Genomic DNA, 25049 nt, shown 5'->3' with positions numbered 1-25049 from the left:
AACCAACCAGCTCCTAACTGTCATTTTTCAAACCCAGCCTGTAACATGGCTCTGATTGGCTGGTACTTTATCACCATGAAATATATGACGGCGTAGTACATTTCTCCCCTACAATATGTCCCGTTTTACCCTGAATTTTGGGATACTCCACCACCACTTTGCATGGTATTACCAGGGGTGCTATTGCAGTGGCAGCCTTTGAGACGAAGGCTGTTACACTGGGTTGGGTTTGGCCCACCATACCGACGCCAGGATCCCGGTTGTTAGCTGGCTGGCCGGGATGGGGGGGGGGGGGGGTTATAGCGCAACGGAGCTCCTTGCGGACTCACTGCATCGAAACAGGTTCTATATCCACTCAATGGGTGTAGTGGATGCCCGCGAGTGGGAATAGTCCCTGCTGGTTGGCATGCCGACCGGCGGGCTGTTTACTGTTCGGGATCCCGGTGTCGGTATAGAGGCCGGCGGTCTCCTAACCGGCGGTCACATAACCGCATCCCGTTACACTCATAGACAGATAATCAGTATAGAGGGACAGAGTCTTGTATTATTATAAGGTAGTGAACACGTTGCTGCGACTGACTGGACAAGTAGCTGCAGGTTCTTCTGACTCAAAATTAGCCCCATTACTCTCCCCCCCCCCCCCCCCTCACCCCCACCCCACAAAAAAAAATGCATATACTGTTTAAAAAATTTTTTGTAAATAGGGACATACTTATGCAGGGGATTAGTACGAAATCACGCTGGACGGGATCCTGGCGAGCGAAATACCGACACCGGAATCCTGACCAGCACAATCCCGACAGGGGTGGCGAGCGGAACGCAGACCCTTGCGGGTATGGTGCCTTGCTACGCTCGGCACACTCATTTATTCTCCCTCTATGGGTGTCGTGGACACCCACGGAGGGAGAATATGTCGTGATTGTGCTGGTCGGGATTCCAGTGTCGGTATTTTAACCGCCGGGATTCCGTCCGGCGGGATCTTGACCGCATCCCTTATGCAGTGCACACACATTTCATGTCTATAAAATGAACACATATCTATGCAGTACATATGTGCATGCGCGTATTAGTCACACGTCTCTCAGTCCATTCACAATGCTGTGGAAGAAAGTTAACAAGAGAAAACTGTTCAAACTGCTTTTCTAGAATAAAGCACATAAAAGAGGTAATGGAGGCCTTTGTCAGTGATGCATTGTTCTCCCAGCTTTAACTGTTTCTTTCTTCTTCCCATCTTTCTGACTTCCAGCACGCTCGTACAGAATATCACTCTTTCCATTATTAATTTGCGTAGTCGTTTTCTTTGTTCATTTTTGTAAGTACATGCAAGGAATAGCACATCTCCATCACAATGCATTGTTATCTGACGAGCACAAAGCAGCGTTAATTGGTCTTCTGTGGCAACAACATGGCTTATTATTTTATCACAGAAATGCAGCAAAGTTTAGTAATCTTCCACTGCACAATGAGTTTGTACAGTATAAGGTAGACCTCAAGCCTCCATATTAGTAGACCAAGGCTTATTTCTATATATTTTGAGCTTTCATTTTAGTGTCAGATAGAAGTACAGGTGCACAGTACAGTGTATACCTAAGACGTTCCAGCTGCCTATATGGCTAAGCTAGTGCTACTATACAAAGGGCCTTATTCAGACCTGATCGTAGATGTGCCGCCAGCCCGCCCCCTCCCGCCCAGCAACCACCTCTGCCTGTTAATCAGGCAGAGGCGATTGCAGGGTTGAGACGGCCGTCGGCTGTTTGGCATGCACCGGCGCATGTGCAGTTCAGACCTGGGGCCTAATTCAGACCTGATGGTAGATGTGCTAAATTTAGCACATCTATGATCAGGCACACTGACATGCGGGGGGACCCACCCATCCACACAAGTACAAAAGCATTGCACAGCGACGATGCTTTTGTACTTGAAGAGTAGCTCCCTGGCAGCGCAGCTCTTGCGCGATGTCATGGAGCTAACCGTCGCTGTGCTGGTCAGCCCCCTGCACGGACCAGCACAGGGCCTGCGTTGCCCGGACCGTGCCACCTGAGTGGCGGCCAAATACCACCACTCCGCCCCCTCCAACCCAACGACCGCCTCCGCCTGTCAATCAGACAGAGGCGATCGCAGAGCTGAGACGGCCGTCGCTATCTGGCATGCGCCGGCGCATGTTCAGACCAGACCAGTTCAGACCTGATCGGCTGCTGTGCGAAAACGCACAGCACCGATTAGGTCTGAATTAGGCCCTTAAGCAGGACACATTCTATTTTAAGAGAAACTCCGCCTTCAGAGAAACCTTTTGTCTAGTCAAATTTGTTTATTTTCATTGTTTGGATACCGCAGCAAATACAGATGGATACCAGAACAGATGTGCTGCCTAGAAACAAAGGCCAACAGCAATAAACAAAGGTCACTAACGATAAACCAAGGATAATAACAGTAAACAAAGGGCAACAACAATAAACAATTCTGCTAGGATAATACAATTCTCTAAAGGTAGACTCCCCTTTCCTTTTAAGGTCCATGTGGTCAATGTATTAATATGTCCATTATTATTACACTGAGACATCTTGCGTTGCCACTGTATGCAGCGATGCAGGAGGTCTTATCACTGAAATGTTTAAAATGAGAGTCACCAGAGAGGTGTTATGATAACTCACCACTCTGACAATCACTGTCCTGCCTGTATCGCAACAGCAAGTAACTCTGACTGCGTTGCATCTGTAGAGGATGGTGCCTTTCGTGAAATGGACATTTTTAGATGCGCCATGGCAGTGTTTTGGGGCGAATAACCCAGCTTCCATACTTGTTTAGGGTGTCCGGAAGCAGCTGGGTCATGAAGGCAACAGGACTGAAACCTCCTGCAGCTCTGATTCATGGTTTTCAGTAGACCTCAGGTAATAATAGAATATTATTAATAATAATAATAATAATAATAATAATAATATAAAGTACTAAACCTGGCTAATCAGATCGTACATCAATTCTTGACTGGTTCTTGCGGCAAATCAGAAGAAGTTCTTTATATGAGAGGTCAGCAGGACCAAATCCTCCTCTTGCCCCATTTAAGTTTTTCATTAGGTCTCAGATGAGTGCTTTCAGGTCAATTAAAGCTTCAAGTTTAAAGATTTACTCTACAATAAATATATCCCAGAAATGAACTAAAGGCTCTCATGAGCTTTAATTGGATCACCTTTATATACAGGAGGAGATTTATCAAGCTTGGCGAGAGATATAAAGTACTAAACAATCAGCTTCTAAAGCTGGGTACACATTTGTCCAATCCTCAGTAGATCCAACTCTTGACCGACTTGTCTGTCCGACATTGGACAAGTGTGTACCCTCCGCCGACCAATCCCTTCCCCTGATCCTGGTCACCTGTCGGGTTTCCTGTTTTTTAAACACGCTTAAGTACCTGGAGACCCGACTGCCTACCAGGCGACCAATTCTGCAGTGTGTTGGGTTGCTGAGACTGGAGCAGGCAACCGATCTCTAGTCCTGGCAGCCCAAAACACCATCAGTGTGGCAGTGTTGCGGGATCCGGATGGATCCCATCACTGTCTGCTGCTGCGAGATCCGGTGGGCATGGCAGCGGAAGTTGGTGTAGGGAATAGTGGCAGAGGACATAGTGGCGATGAAGACAGCATAGGAATTGGTTGCGGGAGGCAGCAGAGGGCATGGGAGCGGGACTGGAGACTTTACCTGCAGAGTTTAGCAGCGGGTGTCATGCTCAATGGTGGAGGTTTCTCTTTTCAAAAAATGTTTACCTTCAAGATGGCCACTGCGAGCCAATATTAGTGCAAGGCAGCGGTGTCATTCCAAAAGTGAAGTAGGGACGATGAAGTGCTCTTGAAGATAGAAGATGCCGTGGAAGTCCTGGATGAGCGTCAACTATGCAAAAGAGCTTAAAAGCCGCCTCCCTACAGATGAAGATGCAGTGGAAGTCCTGAACGGATTTAATGAACAATTAATTAGAATAGTGCATAAAGATTGCTAGGAATAGTACACGTCCTCCCTTGATGTATCACATCTTGGAGAGAGAAAGTGGATAAAGCACCTGCTAATCAGCGCCTGTCTTTTTTCAAACACAGCCTGTAAAATGACAGTTAGGAGCTGATTGGCTGGTACTTTATTTTTCTCCACTTTATCACTCTCCAATGTATGATTATACATCTCCCACTTGGTGACAGGTCCCTTTAATTTTTTTTCCCAATAAAACTGGCACTAGGATGGCCATGCACTGAGATTCAATATAAACGTCAGACTCCTTGCATGTGACATTATGGGGTTAAGACAGAGCCTCTGTTGATAAATACGTACACCTGGTATACAGATACAGTAAGTGTAACCTCTACTCTAGCTAATGGCAAAATGTACTGTTTAGTAATACAGACACTCAAGGATAAACACTAACTCATTGTGAGAGAACACTTTACCCCAGCAGGTCAGGTGGCTCTCTACACACTGTCCGTAGACAACAATGAAGTGAAATGATCTTTCAAGGTTCCCCTGCAGTTATAACTAAAAGAATGAATGTGTTTTATTTGAGCGTGTTAAGGAGTATTGGAAGCATAAAAGTAAAATAAAATAACTAGCTGACTTGGTTGGCTGTTTTTATCAAGGATGTGACGGTTATTTGTATTGTATGATATTTACTACAGTATATAATGTAACTAGCTGCGTGTCTTTGGGTATACTACCATACCTCCCATACCTTTGGGTATACTACCATACCTTTTTGCGGGACAGTCCCGCTTTTTGGGCACTGTCCCGCTGTACACTCACGGGCCGCAGTGTCCCAAGGGGGGAGGCAGTTGGGTGGCTCCCTGTCACTTACTGCTCTGCATAGCAGAACAGCAGTGCACAGCGTCTATTCACGGGAGACAGAGGGACTGGGGGCATGCCAGCAGCTCAAATTGAGGAGCAGCACCAACTGCCATTGGGTCCCGGCCGGCGATGTTTGGCACCGTTTGGAGTGGCAGTTGGTGCAGCTACTCTATTTGTATTTTGAACTGCGCTGCAGCCTCATCTCTGGAGCCGCCACTGGTCTTATCCATAGCTTCTTGCACAGAAAATAGAGTTTCTGCACCTTCATATTTATATATATTTTTTTCCCTAGGGCTTATGTGATCTGAGCAGTATACCCAAAGACACGTGGCAAGTTACATTATATACTGTAGTAAATATCATGCAATACAAATAACCATCACATCCTTGATAAAAACAGCCAACCAAGTCAGCTAGTTATTCTTTTATTTTATTTTTTATGCTTCCAATACTTTTTAACACGCTCAAATAAAACACAGTCATTGTATTATTTATAACTGCAGGGGAACCTTGGAAGATCATTTCACTTCCTTGTTGTCTACTGTACAGTGGGGGTCATTCCTAGTTGATCGCTCGCTAGCAGTTTTTAGCAGCTGAGCAAACGCTATGCCGCCGCCCACTGGGAGTCCATTTTAGCTTAGCAGAAGTGCGAACGAATGTATCGCAGAGCGCCTGCAAACATTTTTTGTGTAGTTTCAGAGTAGCTCAAAACCTACTCAGCGCTTGCGATCACTTCAGACTATTCAGTTCCGGTTTTGATGTGACACACCCGCCCAACATTTGCCCAGCCACGCCTGCATTTTCCCTGGCACGCCTGCGTTTTTCTAAACACTCCCTGAAAACGGTCAGTTGCCACCCAGAAACGCCCACTTCATGTCAATCACTCTGCGGCAACCAGTGCGACTGAAATGCTTCACTAGACCCTGTGCAAAACGGCATCGTTCGTTGTGCCCATATATCACGTGTGCGCATTGCGCTGCATACGCATGCGCAGAACTGCCGTTTTTTAGCCTGATCGCTGCGCTGCATACAAATGCAGCTAGCGATCAACTCGGAATGACCCCCAGTGTGTAAAGTGTTCTCTCACAATGGGGGAGATTCAAATGTCTGAAAAGTCAGTTGGGAGTCTGTTTTTTTCCTGTCTATTAAGGTGGGTACACACTGATAGATATATCTGCTGATCCGTCATGAACTGGATCACCACCAGCCACCACAGCATGTGTACGGGCAGCCAGCTGGTCGCCCGTACACACACAGTGATGCGCCAATATATCGGTAGATATATTGGCCGTCGGCTGTGCTGTAGTGCCGACGCAATATGTCTGCGAACGACAGAGTTCACAGACATATCGCCCGTACACACTGGCCGACGGACCCGCAATATATCGGCAGTTCAATAGAACGCCCGATATATCGGCCAGTGTGTACCCACCTTTAGATAGGAAAAAACAAACACCCAACCGACTTTTCAAACATTTGAATTCCACCCAATGAGTTAGTGTTTAGCCTTGAGTGTTTGTATTAATAAACAATACATTTTGCCATTACCTAGAGGAGACACTTAGCTGTATACCAGGTGTACATATTTATCAACATAGGCTCCTAATGCCATAGGGGGTCATTCCGACTCGATCGCAAGCTGCACTTCGATCGGGTCAGAAATGCGCAGGCGTGTCGTTGCCCGGCGACGGCAGTGACGCCGTGAACAAAGAAAGACAGGAGGAAGGCGTTCTGGGGCGTCAACTGACCGTTTTCAGGGCGTGGTGCGGAAAACGCAGGCGTGTCCAGGCGTTTTGAGGGCGGATGTCTGACGTCAATTCCGGGATCTGCACCGCTGGAACGATCGCACAGGGTAAGTAACTCTTACCCTGGTCTTCTTTTACAGGAAACTTTTTTGCATAGCAGGGCTGCACAAGCGATCGCAGCCCTGCTATGCAGAAATACACTCCCCCATAGGCGGCGTCTAGTTGATTGCACGGGCAGCAAAAAGTTGCTACGTGCGATCAACTCAGAATGACCCCCATAGTCACATGCAAGGAGTCTGAGGTTTATATTGTATCTCCGTGCATGGCCAGGCTAGTGCCAGTTTTATTGGTAAAAAAATTAAAGGGGACCTGTCACCAAGTGGGAGATGTATAATCATACCTTAGAGAAAAATACTGTACCAGCCAATCAGCTCCTAACTGTCATTTTACAGACTGTGTTTGAAAACTGACAGGAGCTGATTAGTTGGTACTTTATCCACTTTCTCTCTCCGTGCTTTGATACATCAAGGAAGGAAGTGACGGCTCCAGAGGTGGGGAATGCAGCACAGTTAAAAATTCAAATAAGGGACCCACACCAACTGCCAGTGAGTCCCGGCCGGCGATGTTTGGCACCGTTTGGAGTGGCAGTTGGTGTTGCTCCCTTATTTGAATTTTGAACTGTAATGCAGCCCCACCTCTGGATCTGCCACCGGATGGGACACGATGACAGTAAATGTGTGCTACCTGTACTCACACATTCAATAAAAATTTTAAAAGCAACACATTAATTGCAAACAGCTGCATACAGCTGTTTGTTACACATCCTGATTAAAAATTGCTGTCATGGAAATGCAAACTGCTCCCATAGGTTGCACAGCTGATACTACCAGGTAGAGCCTAGCCCTTGGAAGCACTAATTGCGGGCAGACGGGCTCTATCATGGCAGTCTGTCCTTATGTAGTGAATGCTTGTATAATTTTATATTACATCCCCCTCTTAGCTTTTCTTTTGTCTGCCCTGCATGTTTATACTCTTCAATGCCAATGTATCCTCATACACCTATACATTTTGCGCATATGGTACTTCTTGGATTTGTGTACTTCCCCTAAATTTTTGCATGTTATTTGAATTATAGCTGCATACAAAGTCGCTCCGAGTTGATCGCTCGCTAGCTACTTTTAGCAGCCATGCAAACGCATAGTCGCCGCCCACGGGGGAGTGTATTTTTGCTTTGCAAGAGTGCGAACGCCTGTACAAAAACATTTGCAAAACAAGACCAGCCCTGTAGTTCAGCCCTGTAGTTACTTATTCTGTGCGATGATTGCTGCGACGAAGGTCCTGGAATTGACGTCAGATACCCGCCCTGCAAACGCCTGGACACGCCTGCGTTTTTCCGAACACTCCCAGAAAACGGTCAATTGACACCTATAAACTCCCACTTCCTGTCAATCTCTTTGCGACCGGCTGTGCGAATGGAATTGTTGCTAGAAGAAGCGCAAAACAACGATGCTCTTTGTACCCGTACACCACGCGTGCGCATTGTGGCTCATAAGCATGCGTAGTTTTGACGTTTTTTTTAAATGATCGCTACGCAGCAAACAACGGCAGCTAGCGATCAACTCAGAATGAGGGCCATAGTGCACTGGGAACTGGGATTAGTGTTTGGGAATCTGGTGGAGCTGAACCGACAAGCTGTCTTGTTACGTGTCGCTACGTATCGAACTGATCAGTTCCTCCACTCCGTTTATCTCGTTTTACACTGTCGACTCTCATGTCAGGTGGTGCGTGGCGTCCCATGTGTGTAACCAGAAAGAGAGGTCGACAGAAGAGACTGAAGAATGCATGTCAGTGGGAACTGGGATATGGTTCTCAATTTAATTATTGCATTAAACTGCATAATTTACTAAAATGCTTTCAACGGGTTCAGTATGATTTACCGACGGACACAATACCGACTTTCATAATCCCGACAGCCATTGACTGACAGTCAAAATACTGACACGGTAAAAATACCGACATTCCTTATGCCAACATGTTCAAAATGCCGACATAGGGCAATATTTAATAATATTCGTGTTTGAGTCGGTTTGTGTAGTGTTTAAACTCGTTTTGTATCGGGTGGATTTTCATGCAACTTTTTGAATCCATATACGCAAAGTTACGAAGCAGTCGACTTTATTGTTTTCGTGTTTTCCGATGTCGATGCCAGTCGGGTTTTTTTGGCACATTTATGGCCGTCATTGTCGTTTGCGTACGTGTTTTTGATGTATTTGCTGTTTTTTTCCCTAAGTTAAACGCGGCAGGGTTTTTTTTCCCCCGCGGCCGCATTTTCACTTTCAGTTTCGATTTTCATCCCCGTTCGTGATTGGTTGTGTTTCAGATGGTAGGAGTGTCTGTGCGCAACCATATAATTACGCCCCAAACCGTCCGCACCTCGTGGGTTTAGTTAGTGGTGAGGAGGAGGGAGGTTGTGCTGTGGAGGTAGGTGAATTTGTGGTTTGAAGAGGAGTGGTGGTAGCGATTTCTAAGTGTGGTATTGTGTTTGAAAGTCGTCTTGTCATTCTTGTTGTCTTGTATTTTGTGGTTTTGTCTCATTTTTAGTCCAAGTTATTTTTCTTTATAGTCCCTTGTCACTGTTTGTGTGTGTGTGTGTGTGTGTGTGTGTGTGTGTGTGTGTGTGTGTGTGTGTGTGTGTGGTGTGTGTGTGTGTGAGTTGTGTAGTGGTAGTGGAGGAGTGTGTTGTTTGTCTTTTTTTTCCCCCTGTGTTAACTGTTTACACACACAATTATGTGTGACTCAGAGGTGGAGGGTGTGAGTGAGGGGGAGGAGGTTGGTCAGGTGGAGGAGGTGAGTGTTAGTGAGGTTAGTGAGGTGGAGGAGGTGGGTGAGGTTGCTGCAGCAGCCTCAAGTGATAGTGACAGTCAGAGTGCTCCGCAGCCACGCACCACTACTAAGACTGGGCGGAATGTTAAGTTTAGTTTTGCTGAAAATGTGGCATTGGTGCGTGAGCTGATTAAGTATCAGAGGCAGCTATTTGGCCCTGAGTCCGCCAAGGTGCCAACATGGAGGAAGACGGTGTTGTGGGCGAAAGTAGTTGCTGCTGTCAATAGTGAGGGGGTGGTCAAGCGGACGGAGGACACGTGCCGCAAACGGTACTATGACATAAAGCGATGTGTCAAGTCCAAAATGGCCAAGGAGGCCAAGGAAGCTCAGGAAACCGGTGGTGGGCAGCCCTATATTGCAAGTTATCTGGAGTATGAGGAGCCCATGCGGAGTGTAATCCCTCCAGAAGTTGTCTCTGCAACCCATGTCCGGGATTCAGATAGGCCCAGGAAGAATGGTGAGCATGTGTATTTGCTTTTTTTTTTTATTATTATTTGTTTTTTTTGTAATGTGTGTCATGTGATGTTGCATATTACTCCCATCTTCAAGTGTGTGTCAGCAAATACATTGTTTTGGTTAATGTTTTATATAAAAGTCAATGTAACATCTTACTTTATTGTATGTCATGTGTTTTTCAGACAGATTTTTTTGCATGTGTAGTTTGGACTTGGTGTGTCTCTGAATTGTCCTGCAATAATGTTTTCCTTTTGGGTTTTTTTTTTTTTTTTAAATTGTGACTATGTTTTATATTTAAGTGATCCATGTGGTTTTGTTTAAAAAAAAAAAGTGGTTGTGATGTTAGAGGCTGGAGTACTGGAAAGGGGTTTGGGAACCACTTACATGTGTAATGTCATCTTTAGATAATGTTATTTATTTTATTTTTTACATTTTTTTTAAATTTTAGTTTTTTGCTTGTATTTGTACCGTGACACCACACTGCAGTGTTTTTTTTTAAAGAAATTGCTGCATTTTGTTTTTGCTCATATAGTGGTAATGTGTCTTTGGAGTGCCACATCACAGAGCAAATTAGATATTGCATCTGTAATATTTTTCCTTCCAATACAAAATGAAGTTGTGTTTTTTTATGAATTTTTAAAAACCTTTCCTTGAACTTGTGGCCTATGTCAGTGTCCTGTACATGTTTTCCTGTGTTGATGTTGCCATAGTGCATATGTGTTTTGTAGAGATGAGCGCCGGAAATTTTTCGGGTTTTGTGTTTTGGTTTTGGGTTCGGTTCCGCGGCCGTGTTTTGGGTTCGACCGCGTTTTGGCAAAACCTCACCGAATTTTTTTTGTCGGATTCGGGTGTGTTTTGGATTCGGGTGTTTTTTTCAAAAAACCCTAAAAAACAGCTTAAATCATAGAATTTGGGGGTCATTTTGATCCCAAAGTATTATTAACCTCAAAAACCATAATTTGCACTCATTTTCAGTCTATTCTGAATACCTCACACCTCACAATATTATTTTTAGTCCTAAAATTTGCACCGAGGTCGCTGTGTGAGTAAGATAAGCGACCCTAGTGGCCGACACAAACACCGGGCCCATCTAGGAGTGGCACTGCAGTGTCACGCAGGATGTCCCTTCCAAAAAACCCTCCCCAAACAGCACATGACGCAAAGAAAAAAAGAGGCGCAATGAGGTAGCTGACTGTGTGAGTAAGATAAGCGACCCTAGTGGCCGACACAAACACCGGGCCCATCTAGGAGTGGCACTGCAGTGTCACGCAGGATGTCCCTTCCAAAAAACCCTCCCCAAACAGCACATGACGCAAAGAAAAAAAGAGGCGCAATGAGGTAGCTGACTGTGTGAGTAAGATAAGCGACCCTAGTGGCCGACACAAACACCGGGCCCATCTAGGAGTGTCACTGCAGTGTCACGCAGGATGGCCCTTCCAAAAAACCCTCCCCAAACAGCACATGACGCAAAGAAAAAAAGAGGCGCAATGAGGTAGCTGACTGTGTGAGTAAGATAAGCGACCCTAGTGGCCGACACAAACACCGGGCCCATCTAGGAGTGGCACTGCAGTGTCACGCAGGATGGCCCTTCCAAAAAACCCTCCCCAAACAGCACATGACGCAAAGAAAAAAAGAGGCGCAATGAGGTAGCTGACTGTGTGAGTAAGATAAGCGACCCTAGTGGCCGACACAAACACCGGGCCCATCTAGGAGTGGCACTGCAGTGTCACGCAGGATGGCCCTTCCAAAAAACCCTCCCCAAACAGCACATGACGCAAAGAAAAATAAAAGAAAAAAGAGGTGCAAGATGGAATTGTCCTTGGGCCCTCCCACCCACCCTTATGTTGTATAAACAGGACATGCACACTTTAACCAACCCATCATTTCAGTGACAGGGTCTGCCACACGACTGTGACTGATATGACGGGTTGGTTTGGACCCCCCCAAAAAAGAAGCAATTAATCTCTCCTTGCACAAACTGGCTCTACAGAGGCAAGATGTCCACCTCATCATCATCCTCCGATATATCACCGTGTACATCCCCCTCCTCACAGATTATCAATTCGTCCCCACTGGAATCCACCATCTCAGCTCCCTGTGTACTTTGTGGAGGCAATTGCTGCTGGTCAATGTCTCCGCGGAGGAATTGATTATAATTCATTTTAATGAACATCATCTTCTCCACATTTTCTGGATGTAACCTCGTACGCCGATTGCTGACAAGGTGAGCGGCGGCACTAAACACTCTTTCGGAGTACACACTTGTGGGAGGGCAATTTAGGTAGAATAAAGCCAGTTTGTGCAAGGGCCTCCAAATTGCCTCTTTTTCCTGCCAGTATAAGTACGGACTGTGTGACGTGCCTACTTGGATGCGGTCACTCATATAATCCTCCACCATTCTTTCAATGTTGAGAGAATCATATGCAGTGACAGTAGACGACATGTCCGTAATCGTTGTCAGGTCCTTCAGTCCGGACCAGATGTCAGCATCAGCAGTCGCTCCAGACTGCCCTGCATCACCGCCAGCGGGTGGGCTCGGAATTCTGAGCCTTTTCCTCGCACCCCCAGTTGCGGGAGAATGTGAAGGAGGAGATGTTGACAGGTCGCGTTCCGCTTGACTTGACAATTTTCTCACCAGCAGGTCTTTCAACCCCAGCAGACTTGTGTCTGCCGGAAAGAGAGATCCAAGGTAGGTTTTAAATCTAGGATCGAGCACGGTGGCCAAAATGTAGTGCTCTGATTTCAACAGATTGACCACCCGTGAATCCTTGTTAAGCGAATTAAGGGCTCCATCCACAAGTCCCACATGCCTAGCGGAATCGCTCCGTGTTAGCTCCTCCTTCAATGTCTCCAGCTTCTTCTGCAAAAGCCTGATGAGGGGAATGACCTGACTCAGGCTGGCAGTGTCTGAACTGACTTCACGTGTGGCAAGTTCAAAGGGCATCAGAACCTTGCACAACGTTGAAATCATTCTCCACTGCACTTGAGACAGGTGCATTCCACCTCCTATATCGTGCTCAATTGTATAGGCTTGAATGGCCTTTTGCTGCTCCTCCAACCTCTGAAGCATATAGAGGGTTGAATTCCACCTCGTTACCACTTCTTGCTTCAGATGATGGCAGGGCAGGTTCAGTAGTTTTTGGTGGTGCTCCAGTCTTCTGTACGTGGTGCCTGTACGCCGAAAGTGTCCCGCAATTCTTCTGGCCACCGACAGCATCTCTTGCACGCCCCTGTCGTTTTTTAAAAAATTCTGCACCACCAAATTCAAGGTATGTGCAAAACATGGGACGTGCTGGAATTTGCCCATATTTAATGCACACACAATATTGCTGGCGTTGTCCGATGCCACAAATCCACAGGAGAGTCCAATTGGGGTAAGCCATTCTGCGATGATCTTCCTCAGTTGCCGTAAGAGGTTTTTAGCTGTGTGCGTATTCTGGAAAGCGGTGATACAAAGCGTAGCCTGCCTAGGAAAGAGTTGGCGTTTGCGAGATGCTGCTACTGGTGCCGCCGCTGCTGTTCTTGCGGCGGGAGTCCATACATCTACCCAGTGGGCTGTCACAGTCATATAGTCCTGACCCTGCCCTGCTCCACTTGTCCACATGTCCGTGGTTAAGTGGACATTGGGTACAACTGCATTTTTTAGGACACTGGTGAGTCTTTTTCTGACGTCCGTGTACATTCTCGGTATCGCCTGCCTACAGAAGTGGAACCTAGATGGTATTTGGTAACGGGGGCACACTGCCTCAATAAATTGTCTAGTTCCCTGTGAACTAACGGCGGATACCGGACGCACGTCTAACACCAACATAGTTGTCAAGGCCTCAGTTATCCGCTTTGCAGCAGGATGACTGCTGTGATATTTCATCTTCCTCGCAAAGGACTGTTGGACAGTCAATTGCTTACTGGAAGTAGTACAAGTGGGCTTACGACTTCCCCTCTGGGATGACCATCGACTCCCAGCAGCAACAACAGCAGCGCCAGCAGCAGTAGGCGTTACACGCAAGGATGCATCGGAGGAATCCCAGGCAGGAGAGGACTCGTCAGAATTGCCAGTGACATGGCCTGCAGGACTATTGGCATTCCTGGGGAAGGAGGAAATTGACACTGAGGGAGTTGGTGGGGTGGTTTGCGTGAGCTTGGTTACAAGAGGAAGGGATTTACTGGTCAGTGGACTGCTTCCGCTGTCGCCCAAAGTTTTTGAACTTGTCACTGACTTATTATGAATGCGCTGCAGGTGACGTATAAGGGAGGATGTTCCGAGGTGGTTAACGTCCTTACCCCTACTTATTACAGCTTGACAAAGGGAACACACGGCTTGACAAATGTTGTCCGCATTTCTGGTGAAATACTTCCACACCGAAGAGCTGATTTTTTTGGTATTTTCACCAGGCATGTCAACGGCCATATTCCTCCCACGGACAACAGGTGTCTCCCCGGGTGCCTGACTTAAACAAACCACCTCACCATCAGAATCCTCCTGGTCAATTTCCTCCCCAGCGCCAGCAACACCCATATCCTCCTCATCCTGGTGTACTTCAACACTGACATCTTCAATCTGACTATCAGGAACTGGACTGCGGGTGCTCCTTCCAGCACTTGCAGGGGGCGTGCAAATGGTGGAAGGCGCATGCTCTTCACGTCCAGTGTTGGGAAGGTCAGGCATCGCAACCGACACAATTGGACTCTCCTTGTGGATTTGGGATTTCGAAGAACGCACAGTTCTTTGCGGTGCTTTTGCCAGCTTGAGTCTTTTCAGTTTTCTAGCGAGAGGCTGAGTGCTTCCATCCTCATGTGAAGCTGAACCACTAGCCATGAACGTAGGCCAGGGCCTCAGCCGTTCCTTGCCACTCCGTGTGGTAAATGGCATATTGGCAAGTTTACGCTTCTCCTCCGATAATTTTATTTTAGGTTTTGGAGTCCTTTTTTTACTGATATTTGGTGTTTTGGATTTGACATGCTCTGTACTATGACATTGGGCATCGGCCTTGGCAGACGACGTTGCTGGCATTTCATCGTCTCGGCCATGACTAGTGGCAGCAGCTTCAGCACGAGGTGGAAGTGGATCTTGATCTTTCCCTAATTTTGGAACCTCAACATTTTTGTTCTCCATATTTTAATAGGCACAACTAAAAGGCACCTCAGGTAAACAATGGAGATGGATGGATACTAGTATACAATTATGGATGGACTGCCGAGTGCCGACACAGAGGTAGCTACAGCCGTGGACTATTGTACTGTACTGTGTCTGCTGCTAATATAGACTGGATGATAATGAGATGTAGTATGTATGTATAAAGAAGAAAGAAAAAAAAACCACGGGTAGGTGGTATACAATTATGGATGGACTGCCGAGTGCCGACACAGAGGTAGCTACAGCCGTGGACTACCGTACTGTGTCTGCTGCTAATATAGACTGGTTGATAATGAGATGTAGTATGTATAAAGAAGAAAGAAAAAAAAAACCACGGGTAGGTGGTATACAATTATGGACGGACTGCCGAGTGCCGACACAGAGGTAGCTACAGCCGTGGACTACCGTACTGTGTCTGCTGCTAATATAGACTGGTTGATAATGAGATGTAGTATGTATAAAGAAGAAAGAAAAAAAAAACACGGGTAGGTGGTATACAATTATGGACGGACTGCCGAGTGCCGACACAGAGGTAGCTACAGCCGTGGACTACCGTACTGTACTGTGTCTGCTGCTAATATAGACTGGATGATAATGAGATGTAGTATGTATAAAGAAGAAAGAAAAAAAAACACGGGTAGGTGGTATACAATTATGGATGGACTGCCGAGTGCCGACACAGAGGTAGCTACAGCCGTGGACTACTGTACTGTGTCTGCTGCTAATATAGACTGGTTGATAAAGAGATGTAGTATGTATGTATAAAGAAGAAAGAAAAAAAAACCACGGGTAGGTGGTATACAATTATGGATGGACTGCCGAGTGCCGACACAGAGGTAGCTACAGCCGTGGACTACTGTACTGTGTCTGCTGCTAATATAGACTGGTTGATAAAGAGATGTAGTATGTATGTATAAAGAAGAAAGAAAAAAAAACCACGGGTAGGTGGTATACAATTATGGACGGACTGCCGAGTGCCGACACAGAGGTAGCTACAGCCGTGGACTACCGTACTGTACTGTGTCTGCTGCTAATATAGACTGGTTGATAAAGAGATGTAGTATGTATGTATAAAGAAGAAAGAAAAAAAAACACGGGTAGGTGGTATGCAATTATGGATGGACTGCCGAGTGCCGACACAGAGGTAGCTACAGCCGTGGACTACTGTACTGTGTCTGCTGCTAATATAGACTGGTTGATAAAGAGATGTAGTATGTATGTATAAAGAAGAAAGAAAAAAAAACCACGGGTAGGTGGTATACAATTATGGATGGACTGCCGAGTGCCGACACAGAGGTAGCTACAGCCGTGAACTACCGTACTGTGTCTGCTGCGACTGGATGATAAATAATGATATAAAAAATATATATATATCACTACTGCAGCCGGACAGGTATATATTATATAATGACGGACCTGCTGGACACTGTCTGTCAGCAGAATGAGTTTTTTATAGAATAAAAAAAAAAACACCACACAAGTCACACGACGAGTGTTTAACTTTTTCAGGCAATCACAATATAGTATACTACTAACTATACTGGTGGTCAGTGTGGTCAGGTCACTGGTCAGTCACACTGGCAGTGGCACTCCTGCAGCAAAAGTGTGCACTGTTTAATTTTAATAATATGTACTCCTGGCTCCTGCTATAACCTATAACTGGCACTGCTCCCCAGTCTCCCCCACAATTATAAGCTGTGTGAGCACAGTCAGATATATACATAGATGATGCAGCACACTGGGCTGAGCAGTGCACACAGATATGGTATGTGACTGAGTCACTGTGTATCGTTTTTTTCAGGCAGAGAACGGATTATATTAAATAAAACTGCACTGTCTGGTGGTCACTGTGGTCAGTCACTACTAAACTCTGCACTCTCTACAGTACTCCTAAGCTCCAGTAAATCAAGTGTCTCTGTCTCAAATCAATCTCACTCTCTCTCTTCTAATCTAAATGGAGAGGACGCCAGCCACGTCCTCTCCCTATCAATCTCAATGCACGTGTGAAAATGGCGGCGACGCGCGGCTCCTTATATAGAATCCGAGTCTCGCGAGAATCCGACAGCGTCATGATGACGTTCGGGCGCGCTCGGGTTAACCGAGCAAGGCGGGAAGATCCGAGTCGCTCGGACCCGTGAAAAAAAACATGAAGTTCGGGCGGGTTCGGATTCCGAGGAACCGAACCCGCTCATCTCTAGTGTTTTGGTCATTGTTTTTTTTCTTTTTCTGGTCCTTATGTTTGTTTTAATTAAAAACCAAGCATTTCTAAAAGAATAAATGTTTATAAGCATAATGGGTGGATGTATACACAATAGCATGATTTTTTAATATAATTCATTTTATACAGTGTCTGAAAAAAGCAGCACTCCTCGTCGGCCAGTAACTCCTATCACATCTGATGATGATGACGCTGCGGAAGCAGGTAATGTGTCCATTGTAGTATAGGGTATGCTTGTAAAGGAATGGCCATAACCAAATTGCACTTTCATTAAAAGGTCCATCAAAAGAAGTATGGAGCAGCAGAAGTGGCACTTCTGAAAGACATCACCACAAAAAACCTGTGGCCGAAAAGAAAGCAAGGTCGTATGTCCCGGCCCAAACACAGCAGGCTACCCCGCCACGAAGATTATCGTCCGTATGTTCTGTCCCCCCACTCCAAATTTTGGACACACCTCCAAGGCGTCATCCACACTCCCCTCATCTTGATTGTGAGTATCAAACTGTAAAAAATTTGTAAAAATTCAGCACGTAATCAAAATATTTCATAACCGCATTAAGTCAAAACACATCAAAAAAGTAAATACTTACCGCAGTAAGTAAAAGCTGAAATGTAATCCAAGTTAAATGTCCTTGTCCACATCCAGTAAAGATATGTATGTCCACTTGAGCCATACAGTATGACATTGTGTGTAAGATGCTGCAACAAAAAAGCATGTTTGTTTTATTGAAAAAAGTAAGGTTGTTTTTCAACATTTCACATGTGTGTTTGAGGTAACATTGCAAAATACATATAAAAACATTACTATGTTTGTTTGAACAAAGCTATAAGGTAAGACATTATGTATTACAATGTGTTTTTATGGTGGAGTATGTGTGAGCTACAATAAAACTAAAGTGTTTGCTTTCACAATTAAGTAACCAGACACATTTGCCACAAACAGGCATATGTATGTATTTAATCTATGAGTGATGATGTTGCTAGCCAGAATAGTTGAAAGCAACAGTGAATCACATGTGTTCCATGGGGTAAATTTACTAAGATGGCATTCTATTGAAGATGGGATGTTGCCCATAGCAACCAATCAGATTCCAGATATTATCTTCTAGAAGGTGCTAGATAAATGAGAAGTAGAAGCTGATTGGTTGCTATGGGCAACATCCCATCTTAAATAGAACTCCCATCTTAGTAAATTGCCCCCCATGTGTAGTGATTTGTTTACATTTCTCAAACATATGGATAGCTAACGGAGATTTGTTTAACATTTCAGCTTCTAGTCCTGGGAACAGCATCCCTCCACAACAACAGCAACACAGTAACATGGAGGAGACAAACATATTAGAAATGCAGCCATTAATGCAAGGAATGAGCCCCCCAGCACCTGTGAGTACACCACCACAGCAAAGCACACCACCACTACAACACAGCCCAACAACACCAGGAACACAAGGCCCTGATCAGGTGTTTTGGACCATTTGGGCTAGACAGCAGGCAACTAATGAAGATTGCCTGCGTAAGCAGACACAAATGTTTGCAAGCCTACCATCTCACCTCAGAATAATATCAAGAAATCTGAGTAGACAAAATGAACAAACAACCAGAATAGGCAATACCATGGAACTCATGCGTACAGACATTACACAGGTCATGGGCAACTCACAGCGCATAATGGAAGAACAGCACAGACAACAGCAAAGTTATATGAGCATTTTTCAAAACAATCAAAAGATTAATGAAAGTTTATTCCGAATAGTAGACAATCAAAATGCTGCTACACGTGAACTCAATGCCACCCTCACTAACCTGAATGAAACACTCAGATGCATGCACCAACAGCAAACAAGCAGCAGTTCTGGTACGACTACACCAAATATCACGCCAGTCTCATCACCACCAAGACGCTCCACCAGAGCACGACAACATGACAGTGCTAAAGGCAAAGGGCAGGACAAGCAGCCACCAAAAAAAATGTGAAAAAAAAACAAGTTAGACATTTGTGATAAGTAACTCAAAAAAGTTAGCAAGTGTTTTTGTTGCTAAAATAATATAACACTTAGGTCCTTGACCCTTTTTTCAACATCATTAATTATAAGTGGGCCAAAGAAAAAAAAAATAGGACGCACATTTATTCATTACCATTTTTATTTGGTATTGGAGGCGGGAAATGTTGATGGAGCCACACATACATGTTAGCAGGAAGTAAACTGACCACTTGATTTTTTTCTAATCATTACTCTTTCTAGATTCCAATCATTCTCTTTGCCTGCAGACAATCCAAAATACAATGTTACTGATACATATCTTAGCTATCTTATCTATACAACATTACAAGAAGAACACAATTGAATTGCGTAAAAAGCTTGTAATATGTTGCCTTTGTTTTGTTTGAAAAACATTGTCCAAATGAATGTCAGTATTGTTGGGACATGTTTGTGTGTGTTAAAAATTATTAAGAATGTTTTGACACGTGATGCAGAAACAAACAAATATGTAATTTTACAACAAAAAGCACAAACTGTCTATAATAATGTATATGTGTGGCAAACTGTGTATTTACTTACACATCATCAAGTTTACAGCATCAAACATTAGGAAATAAATTATTCCTGATTACAGTAAGTTTGTGAGTCTTAAATATGATGGTGCATCACACATAGGGACACATGTATTCCTCAAGGCTAACATATTATATGTTGAGGAGTGTTTTTTGGGAACACAGGTTCTCAAACTCGGCCCTCAGGAACCCACACAGTGCATGTTTTGCAGGTCTCCGCACAGAATCACAAGTGACATAATTAGCTCCACCTGTGAACCTTTTAACATATGTCTGTGAGTAATTCATACATCTGTGCTTCTACTGGGTTTCGTGAAAAACATGCACTGTGTGTGGTCCTGAGGGCCGAGTTTGTGAACCTGTGCATTAGGACGTTACACACAATGATAAAGTGAAATACTAAATGGATGATGTGGGCTTGTAAGAAATTAGCACTGCAAGTTTACGATCACTTATCCAGACTTAATGCATGCCACTCATAATCTGTTGTTTTGAGATTAAAAATACACATAATACACATGCGACATTTGTTTTTCATATAGCGAGGGTATGTTTGTATGTGTCAAGGAGACAGACACATTCTGAGTAATGGTTTTGTAGAAAAAAAACAAAACATCTATTTATGATTACACAACAAATGAAATAAGCAAACCAAGCTTACCTTAGAAATAGCGATTGATGATCTGTTGCCTAACCTGCCTCCCTACATCAATACTCCAAGTATCACCAGATGTCTCTAATTCCTCTGCTTGCTGGCTGCTTTCTTCCTCCTCCTCCTCCTCCTCCTCCTCCACAACATGTGGCAGATGTTGTTGCAAACACATGTTATGAAGAAAGCAGCAGCAGAACACAATTTGAGTCACCTTGGAGGGACTATACAACAAAAGGCCACAAGACTTATCCAGACACCAAAACCTAGATTTCAGCACACCAAAACATCTTTCTATCACATTCCGCGTGGACTTATGTGCATTATTGTAATTGTGTTCAGCAGGGGTATCAGGTCGGGACAATGGAGTTAGAAGCCAAGAGAAACAGCCATATCCTCCATCACCTAAAAGACAGATATAGTAACGTGATTCATGTTAAGATACAGCAACACATAAGTAACACACAGTGGGGCAGATGTATTAACCTGAAGAAGGCATAAGGAAGTGAAAAACAAGTGATATGTGCAAGGTAATAAAGGCAGCAGACAATCTGTTCCTAAATGTTAATTTACATATTGGAGCTGATTGGCTGGTGCCTTTATCACCTTGCACAGATCACTGGTTTCACACTTCCTTATGCCTTCTACAGGTTAATACATCTGCACCTGTATTTGGACAAAGTATACGCAGGCCTACACATATCAAATTACATACCCAGCAGCCATCCATCTGGCATTTGTCCGTCCTCAAACTTATTAAAAAGGGATGACTGACTGAGGATGAAGGAGTCATGGCAGCCCCAAGGGTAACCAGCAACAACACTCATTATTTTGAGATTTGCATCACAAACCACCTGCACATTTGTGGAGTGTTCGAAATGGCTGTTTGTATATATGTGCTGCCTGCCCCTAGGTGGTCTCAGCTGAATGTGTGTGCAATCTATGGCTCCAAGCACATTGGGCATGCCAGCCAGCTCATAGAAATCTACCCTGATGGCATGCCACTGAGACTCCTGGGTAGGGAAGCAGATTAAGGCCTCGATGTGGGGCTGCAAAACAGCCAACACCTGTGTGTACATTTTAAAGAACAATAAACATGAGATTTTAGGACAGAACTGGCCACGAGAAATTAAAACAAACACAAAACAGAAGAGGTCGTTAGGTATACATCACCTGTGTTAAGATTCTGGAAAATGAGGGCTGTGAGATTCCTATGACATCCCCAGACACAGCCTGAAAGCTGCCAGTAGCCAGAAAGTGCAACACAGCCATGAGTTTGTGCAGGCCTGAGACAGGGCGAGAGCGTGCTGTCTCAGGGTCTAGGCCCTGTTTGACAAGGTCATACAGACGGAAAATGTTGTTACGATTTAGACGGAACATCTGTATGACCTTATCATCGGACAATGCGTTCAAGTTTAAACGCCCCCTAAAAAAAAGAGGCCTGCGCAGCCTCCGCGGAACCTGTATAACCTGCGCTGACCATGTTCAGTTTCTTGGCCCTGGTTACTTACAGGCTGATGTCTGAGTCTGAGGAATCCCACAGCACACAAAAGATCACTGGCCCACAGTCCTGCTGCCATTTCTGAGTGTAGGTGTATTGAAATGGGCCTAACATCCTTTTATAGGCATCCTAATTCAGGTGTGAGTGATTTTTTATTTGCAACACATGTAAACACGACTGAAAAAAGCAGGTCTATTTTTTTGCCGCTTTTTTTAACGAATCGCAAAAAAAATACGACCGCATTGGAGCACTCAGAGACTAACACCCAAATGTGAATGAATAGTGAATTCCCGTATTCTATGAAATAACAGCCGCGTTTGACCGATGGTCTATTCATTCGTATTTCGGAACGTTGTCATTCAAACCATTACGAATAGACCAGACACTGCCGAGATTGGTACTTAGTGAATTCCCGGATTGGGACTTAGAAAAAAAAACACAAATCGGCCAAACTCGGATTTTTAGTAAATACTGGCCATAGTCAGAATACTGATATTTGGTCAACATGGACACCGTGCAAGTGTACCGTGTCCCCTCGCATTGCTCGATGCGCTCGCCATGCTTCGGGCACACTATTATATTCCCCCTCCAAGTGATGGTAAAGTATGAACAAAAAATACACAGAATGATGGAAGTGGGCGCTAGTAACTGGCTATGAGACACTTATTTTCCTTAAATACTTAACACTGACTGCAGCTTCACAAATTGAGGTGCTGAACCTCAACAAATATAATACAAAAAGTAAAAAAACACAGAGAAGCGCTGTCATGGAAAGTAGTGAATGGTACAATGTATTAAAACATCCTACTTAACAATACAAATAAAACAATTTCTAAACAGTTAAAAAGTGACTAATATAATAGTCTCAGCACGCTATGTATATTTTTGTAACTTTCAGTAGAATTTGTATCCAATGGTATATCCACTATAAAGCTCCCTTAGAAATATTGTAACTATATTAACCTTTACCCTTGATAGTAAAACTCTCACATTTAAAAGGGACTTCAAAAATGTAAGCTCCACGCGTGGGCTAAATGGACATGTGAGCTCCTTAAGTGATTAAAAGTTCAGATGAAAGCTAAGAAGTCCATTAATTGTGTGGGTATAGTAACCAGTTCACTGTTACAATGTACCCTTCAATAATAATTTAAATATAGAGCAACTTTCCACTTATTTGCTCCCAGCGATGTCATCCAGAATTTAAGAGGCTTTGCCAGGGTAATATATTGAAAGCACAGTTCAAATGCACAGTTTCATGATAAATAAGCGTATATCGCTATAAGGCAGTCTGTAAGGGTGTAGTATGGTATGCCGGCGGTCGGGCTCCCGGCGACCAGCATACCGGCGCCGGGAGCCCGACCGCCGGCATACCGACAGTGTGGCGACCGCAAATGAGCCCCTTGCGGGCTCACTGCGCTCGTCCACGCTGCGGGCACGGTGGCGCACGCTATTTTATTCTCCCTTCAGGGGGGTCGTGGACCCCCACGAGGGAGAATAAGTGTTGGTGTGCCAGCTGTCGGGATTCCGGCGCCGGTATACTGAGCGCCGGGATCCCAAGAGCCGACATACTGAAGACCACCCATCTGTAAATGTGCAGTGCTTACCACAGCCTCTATTGGTAGTATGGATGATCAGCAATTCCTAATTGATCACGGGCGCCGGCTGCCCAATCCGCTCAATGCGGTGCAAAGGAAGCTGTCCAGAGCTGTGCTGTTTGCGGCTTATGCAGCTCTCACTGTGGAACGGTCAAGAGAGCATAAGCACAAGCCGTTATCCGCTGGGCTCACAGCGGTAGGATGAGAGCTGCCAAGGACGTGCTGTTAGTAGTGCTGTAGTCACTCTCCAGTTGAAGCGGTCAGCGGGATACTAAACAGGATACTTTAAAAGTATGAACAAGTCTGTTTTGGGGTAAAAATTCCTTAAAAACGCATGTCGGCATTTCAAATATCGGTATTCTGACTGTCGGCATTTTGAACATGTCGGTACAATGAATTTCGGTATTTTGACCGTGTCGGTATTTTGACTGTCGGTCAATGGCTGTCGGGATTATGACCACCGGTATTGTGTCATATCATTATGAAATATATTTATTAGTAACATCTGAATTTTAATAGTAATATGATAACGTCTAATGGAATCAATGGTGTTGTGGTTTTGACAATTCTTTTTCTCAGTTTTCCTTTGAAATGTATATAAGTAGAAATAAAATGATCACCACAGTATGTCCCATACCACCCCCTTCCCTGTCCCCTCCCCATCCCAACCCTGATATACTTACCAAGCCTCCAGTACTATCCTGCGGATCTGTGCCCTTTCCGTCAATGTATCTATGGTGCTGCCACCTTCGATTAGTGTATAGTTTCCCGAAAGCACCTCCTGTAGATCATATGAAAAGACAAATCACTGCAACTTAGCAAAACTTATAATGGGATAAGCGTTTAATGGAGCAGTATTATACCAGTTCCATTATTTACATTTTTTGTTAGAAAAAATGACCTAAAGAATTTTCCTTATGTACCCCAGACCCAGGGCAGGATGTACTAACGGAAAAATGCAGTCAAAACTCTGAGCTTGTACCCACTACAGAGCCATCCCTAGGCACAGGCAGCCCTGGCAAATGCCTAGGGGCATATGAAAAGCATAGGGGCATCTGGGTAGGCCGGACTTCTAAATTTAGGCTATACCTTTATTGCAGCTGCTGTTACCGCTGTAGCTTTACTATACCCCTTTCACATTGCCATTGCCGGATCCCACCACATTGCCATTGCCGGTATCGGAAACAGGTCCTGCCCGGGTGGAATTCGGCTACTGCTGGCTTCGCTGACCCGGTAATATGCCGGGCGGGTTGCCATGGCGGCGGGGGGGGGGTGCGGAGCTGGCAGCAGGGGCAGAGGAAGAGGCGGCGCTGGGAGGGGAGATCATCTCTGCACCGCCTCTCCCTGTGTAGTGAAGGGTCCCAGGACGCATCGACCCAGGAGCCTGTTTACGCTGCCATTGACACGGTATTTAACCCGGGAATAACACTGCTTTATTCCCGGGTTGAATTGCCGGGTCAGGCGACCCGGGATTTCGGCTATGGCGCTTTCACACC

At 45.0% G+C, this 25049-nt stretch overlaps 1 long non-coding RNA gene across 1 annotated transcript; it reads right to left on the bottom strand.

Moving 5' to 3' along the window:
* Positions 1–990: 990 nt before the first annotated feature.
* LOC134928785 (uncharacterized) lies at positions 991–24330 on the bottom strand. Its single transcript, XR_010178009.1, has 3 exons — positions 24237–24330; positions 3759–3937; positions 991–1360 (listed from the first exon to the last, which is right to left on the bottom strand). It is a non-coding gene; the product is annotated as an uncharacterized LOC134928785 (long non-coding RNA).
* Positions 24331–25049: the final 719 nt, after the last annotated feature.

Source organism: Pseudophryne corroboree, chromosome 5, assembly GCF_028390025.1.
Source record: "Pseudophryne corroboree isolate aPseCor3 chromosome 5, aPseCor3.hap2, whole genome shotgun sequence".
NCBI classification, from domain to species: domain Eukaryota; kingdom Metazoa; phylum Chordata; class Amphibia; order Anura; family Myobatrachidae; genus Pseudophryne; species Pseudophryne corroboree.
Note: the sequence above shows the minus strand (reverse complement) of the source record. Positions and strands in the feature narration are given on the sequence as shown.